This window comes from Eleutherodactylus coqui, chromosome 1 (assembly GCF_035609145.1).
Source record: "Eleutherodactylus coqui strain aEleCoq1 chromosome 1, aEleCoq1.hap1, whole genome shotgun sequence".
NCBI classification, from domain to species: Eukaryota; Metazoa; Chordata; class Amphibia; order Anura; family Eleutherodactylidae; genus Eleutherodactylus; species Eleutherodactylus coqui.
Genome location: NC_089837.1, coordinates 147,075,975 through 147,089,471, shown reverse-complemented (window position 1 = coordinate 147,089,471; position 13,497 = coordinate 147,075,975). Strand labels below are relative to the sequence as shown.

Genomic DNA, 13,497 nt, shown 5'->3' with positions numbered 1-13,497 from the left:
TATCAGCACTAGAGGCTCAATTTGAAGTCTCCAGCACAACATCCAAGACAAAATAGCACAGCAATCTGTATTATTTTGACCAGGAATATGCATCATGATGGAAACCTGATAGACCCCATTACAAGGACTGTTCATTTCTGTCATCTGTCTACAAATAGAATTCTATTGTCCTTTTCCTATGATGGAACAGAGAAACGGAACGCAACAACACCCATGTGAACAAAGCCTTAGGGTGGCTTTAGACAGATGGCGATTGAACAAGTGAGTGATGTCATCCCTAGCTAGTGCGCTTCTGCAGCCTCTTTATACAGACAGATACATCATCAGCTCATTCAAACGAGATTCATTCAGAAACCTAGAGTTGCTCACATTCGCTATAGAAGTAAATGCGGGGGACTGCACGAGCCCTGTTTAAACTGAATGATTTGTGAATGAGCCAACAATGATTTTTATGTCGGCATAAAATGAACGGCGAATGAAAAGTGAACAATTATCATCATCGTTGGGTTGTTGGCATAGTTGGTTTAACATTCACTTTCGCTCATTTGAACGATTTTCGAGCAATAATCATTCCATCTAGGAGCACTTTTAGAGTATACAATTTTTTAATCACCTTATTATAATATTATTATTACCCTTTCTTTATAAAGCATTAGCATATTTCATATAGTCTCTACACAGATTGCCATCACTCACTTCAGTCCTCAATTCACAATCTAATTTCCCCATTAGACACACACACATAAGAAGCCAATTAGCCAGCGTGCTTTGGAGAATGAAAATAAAACAAAGCACTTGGAAAAACCCCATGCAAGATGGAGAAATCATAAACTCCGTACAGATGTTGCCCCTGGTTAGATTTGAACCCAAAATCCCATTGCTGTGCAAGGCAACTGTGCTAAACGCTGATCATTTCTATTTAGACCATTTTTATTGTCTTATCTGTATATCTACAATAGAATTCATGAGACTCTTAAGCCTGAATAAAAAAATTAGAAAACGATAAATTACTACTGAAAAGCAAAAAAAATATGTTCCCAAACATATAGCAATATGCGTCACCAGCAGACAGGTATTCCTATAATTCATTATGAGGACGTTTGTCTCAGCTCTGCATTTACATGTGAAAGTATTTTACTATAATGCAAACGATTTTTAGAGTAAATTTGTTCCCATGGTAGCAAAAAGAGAGAAAGGAAACACATTGCCCGTATAGGGATTGTCATTGATTCACATTCACACATCATAGAGGTAAAGATGACAGAAAGCTTTTCTAATCAATGTGGCGCTTTGTGCTGCTTGGACCAAGAAGTCATAAGCTGTAAAATTGGGGAATTGTTTGCAAATTCTCCCTAAAAAGACAGCACAGGGGTCATATATCAATTGGTTTATGTTGGAAAATCTACCAAATATGGCACTTATACATGCAACATATGTATTATCTCATTATGGTGTTTATTTAAGCCTCATGCACATGACAAGTACTTAGGCTTATGATAATACACTGAGAAATTGGGAACTGAATTGCTCACTGTATGGTGGCTACATATTGCCTTGTTGGATACTCTCCAATCTTGGTCCAATAAACGCTTCTGATAGAAGCATAAACAAATGCCCGTTTACTATATTTTTATGCACTAATACCCCAAAAACAATTGTGTTCATGGGCTCTATGCACAAAAATATGTAGATATACAATAGACTTAGGAACCTTTCACACGGGACGGAATTATACTGCTGCGGATTTTGATGCAGAATTGAAAATGGCTTGAAATCTGCCTGCGATTCCTGATCAAAATCGGTAGTTAGACCTGCAATTTTTGATGTGGAATTCTACAGCTGCGGATTTGACTGCATCCTGCGGCGTAATTCCGTCTCACGTGAAAGCCCCTTAACAGTCTTCCTTGCCTAGCCCAACTTTATTAAATCCTGTTCAGCATTTCACGTGTTTATGTGTCTCTTCGGACTATAAAGTTACACATATGTAATAAGTAAAGCATAATTAAAGAACTCCATACATGTAAATGAATAGCCATTTTCTATTTGAGATCAGTATCTTAATTTTTATAATGTGGAAATGAATTTAAACCAAATATAATCATGTCCATTACGCAGAATTGTGTTCTTAACAACAGAACAGGACAAAAAGTGGTATCTCAGATACAGACGAGATAGATTCACAGGTGCAGTATCTGTGCAGGCCTTGGTCACCTTCTCAAAGATGTCCATTTGTCATTGGCCTTTTCGTCAATTGTGTCTTGTTAACAAGTGCATAAGTAAACGTAGCTTTTAGTAATTGGCTCTGAGTTACTAATGAATTAATTAACTTCAGTCTATTTTACCCAACCTTAAATAATAAGCATCTTCTTTGGACTAAGCAATAGGACTGACAGGCTGAGAAAAACAGACATGTAGCAAAGCTCTTGAAAATTAATGAGAAACGGGGAAAGAATCAATGTACTTTCTGCCTGCTGAAAACCGACACAAGACAGATACAATAAAGAATGAATACATACAGTCAGGTTAGAAAAATAGGCTTGAAAAAGTGGGCAAATTCAATTACAGAAGTAATTAGGAGATATAGGGGAAGTCTGCCTTTTGGGATTTTGCCAGAAAACATGAATTAATAAGAGTGAATAGAAAGCGTCCATACAGTAATTAAGAGGCAATCACCTATGCCAATGAGTACCTGGTGCAGCCTGAAGCTATTAATTCAGCGATCAAAAATATTTTTAGGTGATTAATACAGCAAATTTACTTTAAAAGACCAATTCCTGGAGAGATATCAAGACAATAGCACCTTATTTGTCATTCTGGCATTTATATAGCTAATTAAATTCTACAGTTTGCAAAAACCATACAGCCTTATCTGGCTTAGCAAAAAAGAGCATTTAATCCTTACTTTTGCAGGGGTATCTTAAGTAAGGAATCAGTAATAGAAATGATTCTTTGACTTTTCTACACTTGCTGAAGATTTACATTTTGGGGGATTAGTAAACCTGGTTTATGGGAGTTTGTATTAACAATCAGCATTATTTAGCGTAAAAGACCTACTAAATATGTAGCTATGAACACATCATATTTCATATATTACTATGGCTAATGGGGTATATACTCCATATATAATTCAATATTACATATATTACTATGGCTAATGGGGTATATACTCCATATATAATTCAATATTCCATATATTACTATGGCTAATGGGGTATATACTCCATATATATTCCATATATTACTATGGCTAATGGGGTATATACTCCATATATAATTCCATATTACATATATTACTATGGCTAATGGGGTATATACTCCATATATAATTCCATATAACATATATTACTATGGCTAATGGGGTATATACTCCATATATATTCCATATATTACTATGTCTAATGGGGTATATACTCCATATATATTCCATATATTACTATGGCTAATGGGGTATATACTCCATATATAATTCCATATTCCATATATTACTATGGCTAATGGTGTATATACTCCATATATAATTCCATATTCCATATATTACTATGGCTAATGGGGTATATACTCCATATATATTCCATATTCTATATATTACTATGGCTAATGGGGTATATACTCCATATATAATTCCATATTCCATATATTACTATGGCTAATGGGGTATATACTCCATATATATTCCATATTCCATATATTACTATGGCTAATGGGGTATATACTCCATATATATTCCATATTCTATATATTACTATGGCTAATGGGGTATATACATTTGGGAAAGTAGCATAGTAATTGAGCAGGTTTTGAGCCTAAAGATTGATCGGATACAGAAATTGAGCCAATAGTGTAAGTTTTGACCTGAGATAGGGAAATTAGAATGTGAACTTCATAATAACAAGGGCCAATGTGAATGTGTTCTGGGTACAGTACTGAAGGATATGTTGGCAGTATGCCAGTACTGGTTGATAAATAATGTACATTTAAGATGAAGCACCTTCATGTGGGATGAGCACACTTCTTGCTCTTCCAACTGTTCAATTCTATTTATATGGGCTACACTGACAAACTTTCCGTAGTCTGACAGTAGTTGACTCCGGCCTTACACATGACCTCCCTTCATGCTTTGGTGGAATGTTATGAGGCAAGACTAATTAGACAATAACTTACGTTTTTTTGGCAAACTGATGGAAATGGGCTTCATGTTACACAGAGACATCATCATGTCCAAGTCAGAACAGTAGGAGTCCTCCAGTCATGGTGCATACTAGAGATTCTTTGTCTCCAACTAGTAACAACATAATCATGATATATGACATGAAGTCTTCATAAGTGAACATCTACATTTACAGATAGTTGGATCCGAGTATGTTTACATGACTTCACCCTCTAGCAATGAGACATCTCTTTCATGGCTCATATCCCAACAAAATGCGTACTTATATATTCAGGTAGTAAGATTTATTGCTTAGCTAGGCACTTATGCATTGTTTGCTTTGTTGAAGACGTTAGCAGATATGTGCCTAGGAAAATAAGAATTCTGTATGTCCAGCAATGGAAGCTAATCAAGTACAAAGTGAAAAAAAGAAATCAAAGCTATGGAGTTAATGTTAGCAGGGACTCTTATGAGTCTACAATATTTGAGCTTTTTTTGTTTGCCCAGAATTAAATAACTGGAGGCCAAAATAGTGAATTTAACACATTCAAAGTAAATTTAAATAGCAGGATATTTAACAGAGACCTGACACAGCCTCATCACTATCACGTGGGGCTGGCAGAAGTCTAAAAAAGGATGAAACACTGCAAAATGTCAGGGAAAATATCATACATAAATATGTATATTACCGAGCCATATATTTCATTTGCAATATGACACATTAATTAAACTCCAGATTAACATGTAAAGTAAATTATAACCCTGCATAACAATTTTGTATATTCGCCTGGTTAAACAATGTGGATGTGTTGAGTGGTTGATTCCAATGACAGGTTTAACAGTTCAGTACTACCTGTAGTTGTATTACAATACTGAGAATTATGGAGTGGCGCAGAATCTGCATGTGGGGAGCTGCTGGGATTTTCTCACAGTAACCAATCTTAACTAAGGAAACAGAAACATCAATCCAATTAAAAACATGATATTTTAATACAGCAATAAACATGGAAATGTACGCTGAACGCTTTACCGACCAGAGAATAGAGAACATTTTATAATAAATTGCCAAAGAAAGTTATACCCCTATTGAGATTCGGAACATTTAAAATTACATAGTAGTCATGAGAACCCACCCACAGCAAGAAAAGGCAATATTCATTGCCTAAGACTCAGTGACTGATATGGAAATTGAAGAAATCTATAGAAAGTCTCATTTCATGGTAAAAGATACCCTGAATTTTGAATCTTGGATATGATCAGAAATATTCATTGTACTGTATAAGCATCAATGGACGATGATGAGTTAAAAGGGTTGATTATGAGGAGAGAGTGCCCCTCCAAAAAAGTGAGGCAATAAAGAGAAAGTAGGCCCGCAAGTACCACTGCATCTGAAACAGACCTGTAGGGATGGAGCCAGTATCTTAAGAGGTAATCAAGCAGAATGAAAAGTAGTGTCCAGGCTGATCAAAACTGTATCTGTAGCTGCTGGGGCTCTTGCATCTCTGCCTTTACACTAGACTGGAAACCCTTTGTACTAATTACCAGACTGTACCAGATTTTCTGGTTCAGTTCCATTTCATAATTGACTGACAATAATGCGCAAGGAAGGGGAAAATTCAGGCTCACCACCGCAAGCACAGGATCTGAAGTGGTTTCATAGGGGGCCATCATTGCCTGGCACTAAATGCAGATTTAAGCAACTCTTATCTGCACTTCCTTCCAATTCATGGATTTTAAGAGTGAGTGAGATTAAAGTGCTGAGGTAAGAATAGCCAATCTTCAGCAGGGCACTAATTCAATTGTCCGCATCCATTACAGAGTGATTATCTTGGAGACAATCATTTCTGGAAGTTTGGCTTTGCATGTGTCGAGAGGTACAGTAGCATACCTACGGCTGCACCTGATCTGCAGAGTTAATAGTGAGGAGATCTATGCATCAGTAGAATGAGTGCAGTAGGTGGGATATTAGACAAATCCTGTTCTTCATCATCATCACTCAGCTAGAAAATGGTTAATGATGCTATGTTACACAGAGAAAGAAATGTTGATTAAAGTATAAGAAGTTATTTCCACTGCAACTAAGAATGATGATACTTTAATATTATATTGATGTTACCCCTCCCATGGCAAGATATCAGATTATATATGAAGGGAATAAACAGTATCAATTATCATTAGCACTTATACAGGCATGGTCAGAAGTAACTGTCATCATGAATAAAAGATGTAACACCTCCTTAACCTTCACAAGGAACTGCTTTTTGTAACATTCTGACGAAAAGTCTAAAGCTGATGAAATATAGTCTAACGAGGTAAGTCGACATATGCATTCTCAATTTGCTGCAGAAATATATTGCTCCAAAGTTGTGCCAGCCCCAGGGCAATATCAAAGAGTTACATGAACAGTCTCCTACTGTTAACCACTGACACGCCAGAGGTGTTTAGAAAAGCCTTACCTTCCAATCATTGGACAAGTCTCTTTCAGCAGGGCCTGCAACAGCTGTTATGTCCATGGACTTTCCCAGAAAAAATGCCCATACAGGTAGGGAAAAGCAAGAAGTACAGACACCTGAGAGCAGAGGAGCTAAAGGAAAGAGCAGAGCAAATGAGCAAAATGTCTTCTGCCTGCACAGTCAGACCCTGTGCATGGGGAGTTACAAATGCACTGGCTATAGACTTTGTCCAAAGCTGTAGTTTTTTTTTTTTTTTTTTTTTAGTGAAGGAAGATTAGTTCATACAAAACTCAACAATACAGCACTGAAACCCATTGTTGATATTCAACATTTTTCACATAGCGGAACAGAATAGACAATACGGTATCTAGGAAACCGCGGGCTGGATTACAGGCTGATGATATCTCGTCCTTCTGGAGGCCTGTAATCCTTTTTATTACCTACCACAGCCAAAAGAGCAGAAACCTAAAATCAATAACATCGCAACACTTAAAAAAAAAGAACAAGGGATTAATTAAAATAAAACTGTTAAGGGAAATTGTAAAGAGAGTATAATAGCCTGGGTTGAGTGTATCTCCATACAGTTTGAAGAAGAGGGTGATGTAACACTCTTTTTAATAGCTATAAGCTGCTGGATTGAGTATCCTGAATATTAATACAGCAAGTATAAACAGGGCAATCATCGGAAGAAATATTAATATTTTTACTGCGGTCTTACAGAACGCAAAATAATAGAAGAGTTGCTTCAAACTTTTACTATTTAAGAAAAAGGACTAAATATTTGAATTGCCAAAAATATAACATTTTAATAGAACGTCACGCATAGACCACATGAATAGAAATGAATGCACAGCATGTACTGTAAGAGAAAACCCGAAAAATGAATAGCAGTGATTTAGATAAACTAAGTAATAGCAGCCTAGGTCTACCAAAGATTGATGCAAATGACAATTTTCCCCCACAGTACGTCCACTATGTAATATCTACAGGTTTATTTACAGATCTCTACTTTTTCCTGATATTCCATAGAATCCAGAGCCCATATTTTCCTAAAAACACCAAATAGTCCAGATAGCCCCAGACGTGATTGTTCCTACCAGTCTTTTCATCACTTCAGCAATTGACCAATTGACAACTGACTGATGGTTATCTTTTCACTTCAACAATAAGAGAAATTACCATCACTATTGGCTATGTACAGTAAATGCCTCCAGAGTAAATTACATGATTCTAAAATTCTTCTATGCCGGCTTGGTACAACAGTCACACAAAAAGTTTCTTTCTGTGTGCGTGCGTGTGTGCGCCTGGCTTCCTGTACTGCAGATTTGGCCTTTCCTGTCAGACACAGAATAGAACTTGACAGCTTCTTTAAAAGAGGAGTATAAAGGAAGTTTAATGAGGGATGGCACTGTGCTATTCGGAAGCTTCTATTCTTCACAATTGGCTATTCTATCCACACAAGGCAAAATAGGAATGTGAGAAATAGATAAGCAGTACAGGAATACTCTAAGGGACACTTCCACTGACCTTCAGATTGTACTCTATCTTTAATTCACTCCTAATATGTAAAATCAATCAATCAATCAATCATGGTCTGTAGACGGATAGCACATGCAGAAAGGGAAGGTTATATGTATGTACACAGATTGAAAAAAAAGGAACTGTGCCGAAGTAAACACCATTCATTAGAATTGAAATTTTGTGGCGTGGAAATTCTATAAATAACAAACTACCCAGAAAATCCTATTTCTGGAGTATAAATATAATTTAATTGGAAGCTGGAAAAGCCAGGTGCAGTACATGTGTGAGAGAGAATATGACAAAGTATAGTTACAGAACTTGCATAACAGTGCAAATAATAATAAACATTGTTACCAAAAATATTGAAGATCATTTCTAGATACAAAGTATTACACTGGGTTTCAGGACAGCGTTAGTAGTTTTACACCTGCTTTGTGGGTTTTGCAGTTCTCAGTACCTGATTAGAAATGACAGTGTTTATGCAAAATCTAAAGGTCAAACCCCCTTAGATCATTGATGATGCATCTATTTGATGTGCCATCAATGTATAGCATTGGATAGTGACTTTCAATGCAGTTTTAAGTTTTGGATTTGGCAAAGTACAAGTTAAAAACAGCTCCGCTGGTGTCTTCCGCTCTGCTAAGTCTCTATAGACCAGAGTGTGATGAAACAGAATGACGATCATTCATGCAGCCACAGAATGATACCTATTGGGGTCGTCATCTTCTGTATATGGTTAAGTGCTCCCAACAAATATATGGAATAGACTGCATATCACAAATATGATGTGAACGAAGCCTTATGTTGATGCACTGACATAAAATAGTGTTAGCGTACAAGGTCAGAGTTTAAAGGGAACTTCTATAAACAAAGTTATGGTACTTATAGTTTAGGTGATGTGGAGTTCGGGAAGCCTCTTTTTATACTCACTCAGTTCCCCTTTCCTGCAGTGTACATGCAAAGGTTAGTGCAAGCACAGAAAGTTTGACTGTTTTGAGAAGGCTCTGCATGTGCACTCATATTCATCTCTATGAGAGTGCACATGTACAACCTTTTGAAAAGAGTCATACTTGGCTGGGGGGCACCGCAGGAATGTGTGACTGGGTGAGTATGAGACAGAGCTTAGTTTATTGTGCCTATAGTTGATTTCAGGTTCTCCCTAAAGAAGAACTCAATTTTTTATTTGAGAAATCCATCACAATATCGGTGAGCTCTGCTGTGAAGTATCCAGTTCTGTAGCCCATCCACTTCAGGCTGTGTATTCTGCACTTTTCTTCCATCCTCCAAGTCACATGACCAGCACTCTGACAAGGCTGTGTGTCCTGTAGTTAGAGGGGGCAATTTATGGCAACTGAAGAAAAAAAATTGTCATTCTTGCCTACAGCAATCCATCAAAGTTTTCCTTCTCTTTAGTTGTCATAAATCTGCCCTATGAACTGCAGGGCACAGAGTGATTTCAGAGTGCTTGTCATGTGACCTGGAGACCAAAAGTAAAGTGCAGAATACAAAACCTGGAGGGGACAAATTACAGAACTGGATTCTTCACAGCAGAGGTTAGTGATGCTCTGTTGGATTTCTCAAATTTAAAAAAAGACACAAAAAAACATAAAACGGAAAAAAAAACAGAGTGCTTCTTTAAAGGGGTTGTCCCGCGCCGAAACGGGTTATTTTTTTTTTAACCCCCCCCCCCCCCCGTTCGGTGCGAGACAACCCCGATGCAGGGGTTAAAAAAACAAACAGCACAGCGCTTACCTGAATCCCGGCGGTCCGGCGTCTTCATACTCACCTGCTGAAGATGGCCGCCGGGGTCTGCTCCCTCCGTGGACCGCAGCTCTTCTGTGCAGGCCATTGCCGATTCCAGCCTCCTGATTGGCTGGAATCGGCACGTGACGGGGCGGAGCTACACGGAGTCGGCATCCTGCACGAGCGATCCCATTCATAAAAGAAGAAGACCCGGACTGCGCAAGCGCGGCTAATTTGGCCATCGGAGGCCGAAAATTAGTCGGCACCATGGAGACGAGGACGCCAGCAACGGAGCAGGTAAGTATAAAACTTTTGATAACTTCTGTATGGCTCATAATTAATGCACAATGTACATTACAAAGTGCATTAATATGGCCATACAGAAGTGTATAGACCCACTTGCTGCCGCGGGACAACCCCTTTAAGTCTGCTCGGTCCAAATGCAACCTGGAAACTTTAATGCCTCCAACCATCATATGTGGATATGCCAGAATCTGATACGTACTATGCAGATGTCAACCTAGGTTTCTTTTACAGGGGGACACTCAAGAAATGGGTTGTGCTAAAAATTGGAATGTCCGTTTGAAGGGTACAGTTTTAATGAAAAACTGTAGCTTGATTATATGTAGATCTCTATATCAATATTAGATCCCAGACTAAACTACCTAAGTATATTCAGGCCCCAGACACCCTATATTAATATCAGATCCCTGTTGAGACCACTCATTCATTTAAACCCCGGCAATACTTGCATGAATGTCACGGTGCTGGGTATTGCAGTGAAAGGCCGCAAAACTGAAGAGTTCTGCTGATGACAGCAGTCCCAGGAGTAGGTCCACTAATGATCATACTTTTGTGGTCTATGCCAAAGATAGGCAGTCAGTGTTATATCTTGGAAAACACCTTCAAGTCTGTGTGCTATTCGTGTTCAAGTGTTTGAGCTTCCTTATAAATGGCAAACTATAGACTTGTTTCTTCAATAAACAGCAAGATGCCATATCAAAATAATATAGAATATGTCCGGAGAATGTAAAAGCTCCTTTTAAATTATGAAAGGCATCCACTATTGAAAATGTTTCTCATGTCCATTATGTGTGATCATTCGGACAAATTCAGCCCCATGACACAAGACTTTAACCAGACGTTTTGTTACATTAGCAGCAAGCGACCCTGCCAACACTTCAGGTAGTCCCACCATACATATAAAACCACAATACTGTTGCAAATAGGATTACTACAATGTCAACATAGGACAATAGAAGCTCTCATGTATCATTTCTAACTTTGTTCAGCAACAAAAAAATTATCCAGACTTCGGACCTGACTATACACTCGTAATGGAAGAGAGAGACCTCCTATATTGTACATTTTATACATTATTATGGGATCTTAATTACAGTTAAATTGCATGTCAAACATTTGGGCACTGCTGGAAAAAGCCAGGAAATTATGCTCACACTTTCAGCTTTCACACTCAGCCACCGCTTGTCTGGCAGAGGTGCAGCGACAGTTTGGGCTACCATTCAATGGCATCATCTGTGACGTACCTAGATGGTGAAAAATACCAATCTTTGAACTGTTTGGCCAGTCCGCCATTAATCAACACCGCAGGGAGGGTGACTTTGGGCAAGAAACATAGGCGTCTTCTCCAACATGTTTCTCCACACATGTTAGACGTATAGAGGAGAAAGAGCAGGAGGAAGAAGAGGGGGATATTATAAGTCCAGAGGCAGGGGAGGGGGCTATGCAATGTTCCTTCCACCCATCACTAACCCCATCTATTTTAAGTGAATAAAGGGACCAGCCTGAGGACAGTTTTAGGCTTGACCGTGCAGAATGTGTGCCAATACCCTCAGTCTCTTTAAGGCATATGAGTGCTTTTATGCTGCAGTGCTTACAGAAGGACCATCGCATAGCCCACATCAGATCTTTACTGGATGGTCAACCTCCTTGATGCCTTCTACAAGGCTATAATGACAAATCTTATTCCAGCAGTGAAGAGCGACCTCAAAATGCATCAGGATCAGGACACACTGTTAGGTAGCTTGAGCAGAGCATTTCCCTATGGCAGCTAGGATGCACCTGCAATTTATTGCAATTCCACAGCTCGTGGTGGATGCACAGGAAGCCACCGCAGCAGCACCATCATCAATGGCAGGGGAACAAAGATATTGCACTTTTTCAGCCCATCACAGCCTGAAGCAGCAGTTCAGGCAACACTTATCCATGATGGTCCAAGTGTATGTCAGCTCCCAAGTGAATGTACTCAGACAAGGCATTGGTCCCTTTGACTTCTGGGTGTCTAAGCTGGATGAGTGATTGGAGCTTACACAGCATGCTTTAAAGGCTGCCAGGCTGTTATCAGAAAGGGTGTTCAACGCACCTGGGGGTGTGATAACTGACAGATGCTTCCGCCTGTCGACATAGAATGTGGATCACCTGATTTAAAAAAAAATGGATTACACTTGACTTCTGCACCATCATGGTAGATTCAACTGATTAGTTAGCACACTAGTAATTTTTAATGACATATAACTGAGCACAGACTTCTCTTACTTCCGCCATGTCTCCTCTTGCTACTTCCCCACAAAATGAAAAATATGTCAGCATGGAAATACGGAGCTATAGCTGTCATGTTTTCATGAGGGGTACACTCTGCCCTCAAGGTGGTGTTGCTAGTGTTGGGGTGGTGCTGCTTTTCTTTTCCTGTTTCAGCCATGTTTAGTCCTCCTTTTAATTTCCCCAAAACAAACATTTTGTTACCATGCAGGGCGGCGCTGGTTCCCACGGCCGGCGCGCGGCGCTCCGATGTCGGCTCCGGCGTCCCAGAGCTCTGCTGTCGGGGCTCTCCCGGCGGCGTGGAGCAGCCAGCGTGCAGCGGCGTGGAGCAGCCAGCGTGCAGCGGCGTGGGCGTGTCCGCCCGTAGGGTGCCGCCCGCTCTCCTCCACCTTCCTTATGCAACAGTGGGAGAGTCGGCTCCTCCCACTCTCCGCCCCTGGGCGGAGGCTTTTAGTTAAAAGGCTGGCAGTGACCTGAGCTCACTGCCAGTTATTGGTTCTGCTAGCCTCTAGTCAGGTCTGTCCCAGTCTGTGCTAGTTGCTCGTCAGTAGCCTGTCTGTTTACCTGTGAGCTCCATCTCCAGACTTACTCTGCTTGTAAGTTTTGTTGGTTTGTTCCACCTGCCTCTTCTGTCGGCACTCTGTCCCCTGTTAGTAGTTCCATCTAGGTAGTCGCCAGGTCCCTAGCCAGCGCAGGGACCGCCGCCCAGTTGTCCGCCTGGGGTTAGCCAGGACCGAGGCAAGTAGGCAGGGACAGTGGGGTGCGGGAAGATCAGGGCACCCCACCTGGCGCTCTGGGGGGCAGAGTGCCGTAACACATTTTCCAAAGTACAAGAAACAGATGTATCTATACAGCTATTCCTTGGAGCAGGCCTGTGCTTGAGTGTTCTGTTCACCTGGTAGACATTGTCCTTTGTAAAACTTAGAATTGTTTTCAAAACAAGCAGCACACTTTCTTTCTCCCTTGCAGTCATTTTTAGTAGCTCTATTGCTTTTCCTTGAAGGAATAGTAAGAGGCCCATGCTTGGCTGTTCTGTTCAACTGTAAGGCTGGGTTCACACAGGGCAGAATAACT

General features: G+C 39.8%; 1 long non-coding RNA gene across 1 annotated transcript in view; it reads right to left on the bottom strand.

The window, feature by feature from the left end:
- The window catches only part of LOC136610891 (uncharacterized), a 71,169-nt gene extending 64,406 nt beyond the window's left edge, over positions 1–6,763 (bottom strand). Inside the window, exons 1-3 of the long non-coding RNA XR_010790191.1 lie at positions 6,604–6,763; positions 5,001–5,092; positions 4,162–4,279 (exon numbers count right to left, since the gene is read on the bottom strand). This is a non-coding gene — a long non-coding RNA (uncharacterized lncRNA). The remainder of the gene's footprint in view (positions 1–4,161; positions 4,280–5,000; positions 5,093–6,603) is intronic.
- Positions 6,764–13,497: the final 6,734 nt, after the last annotated feature.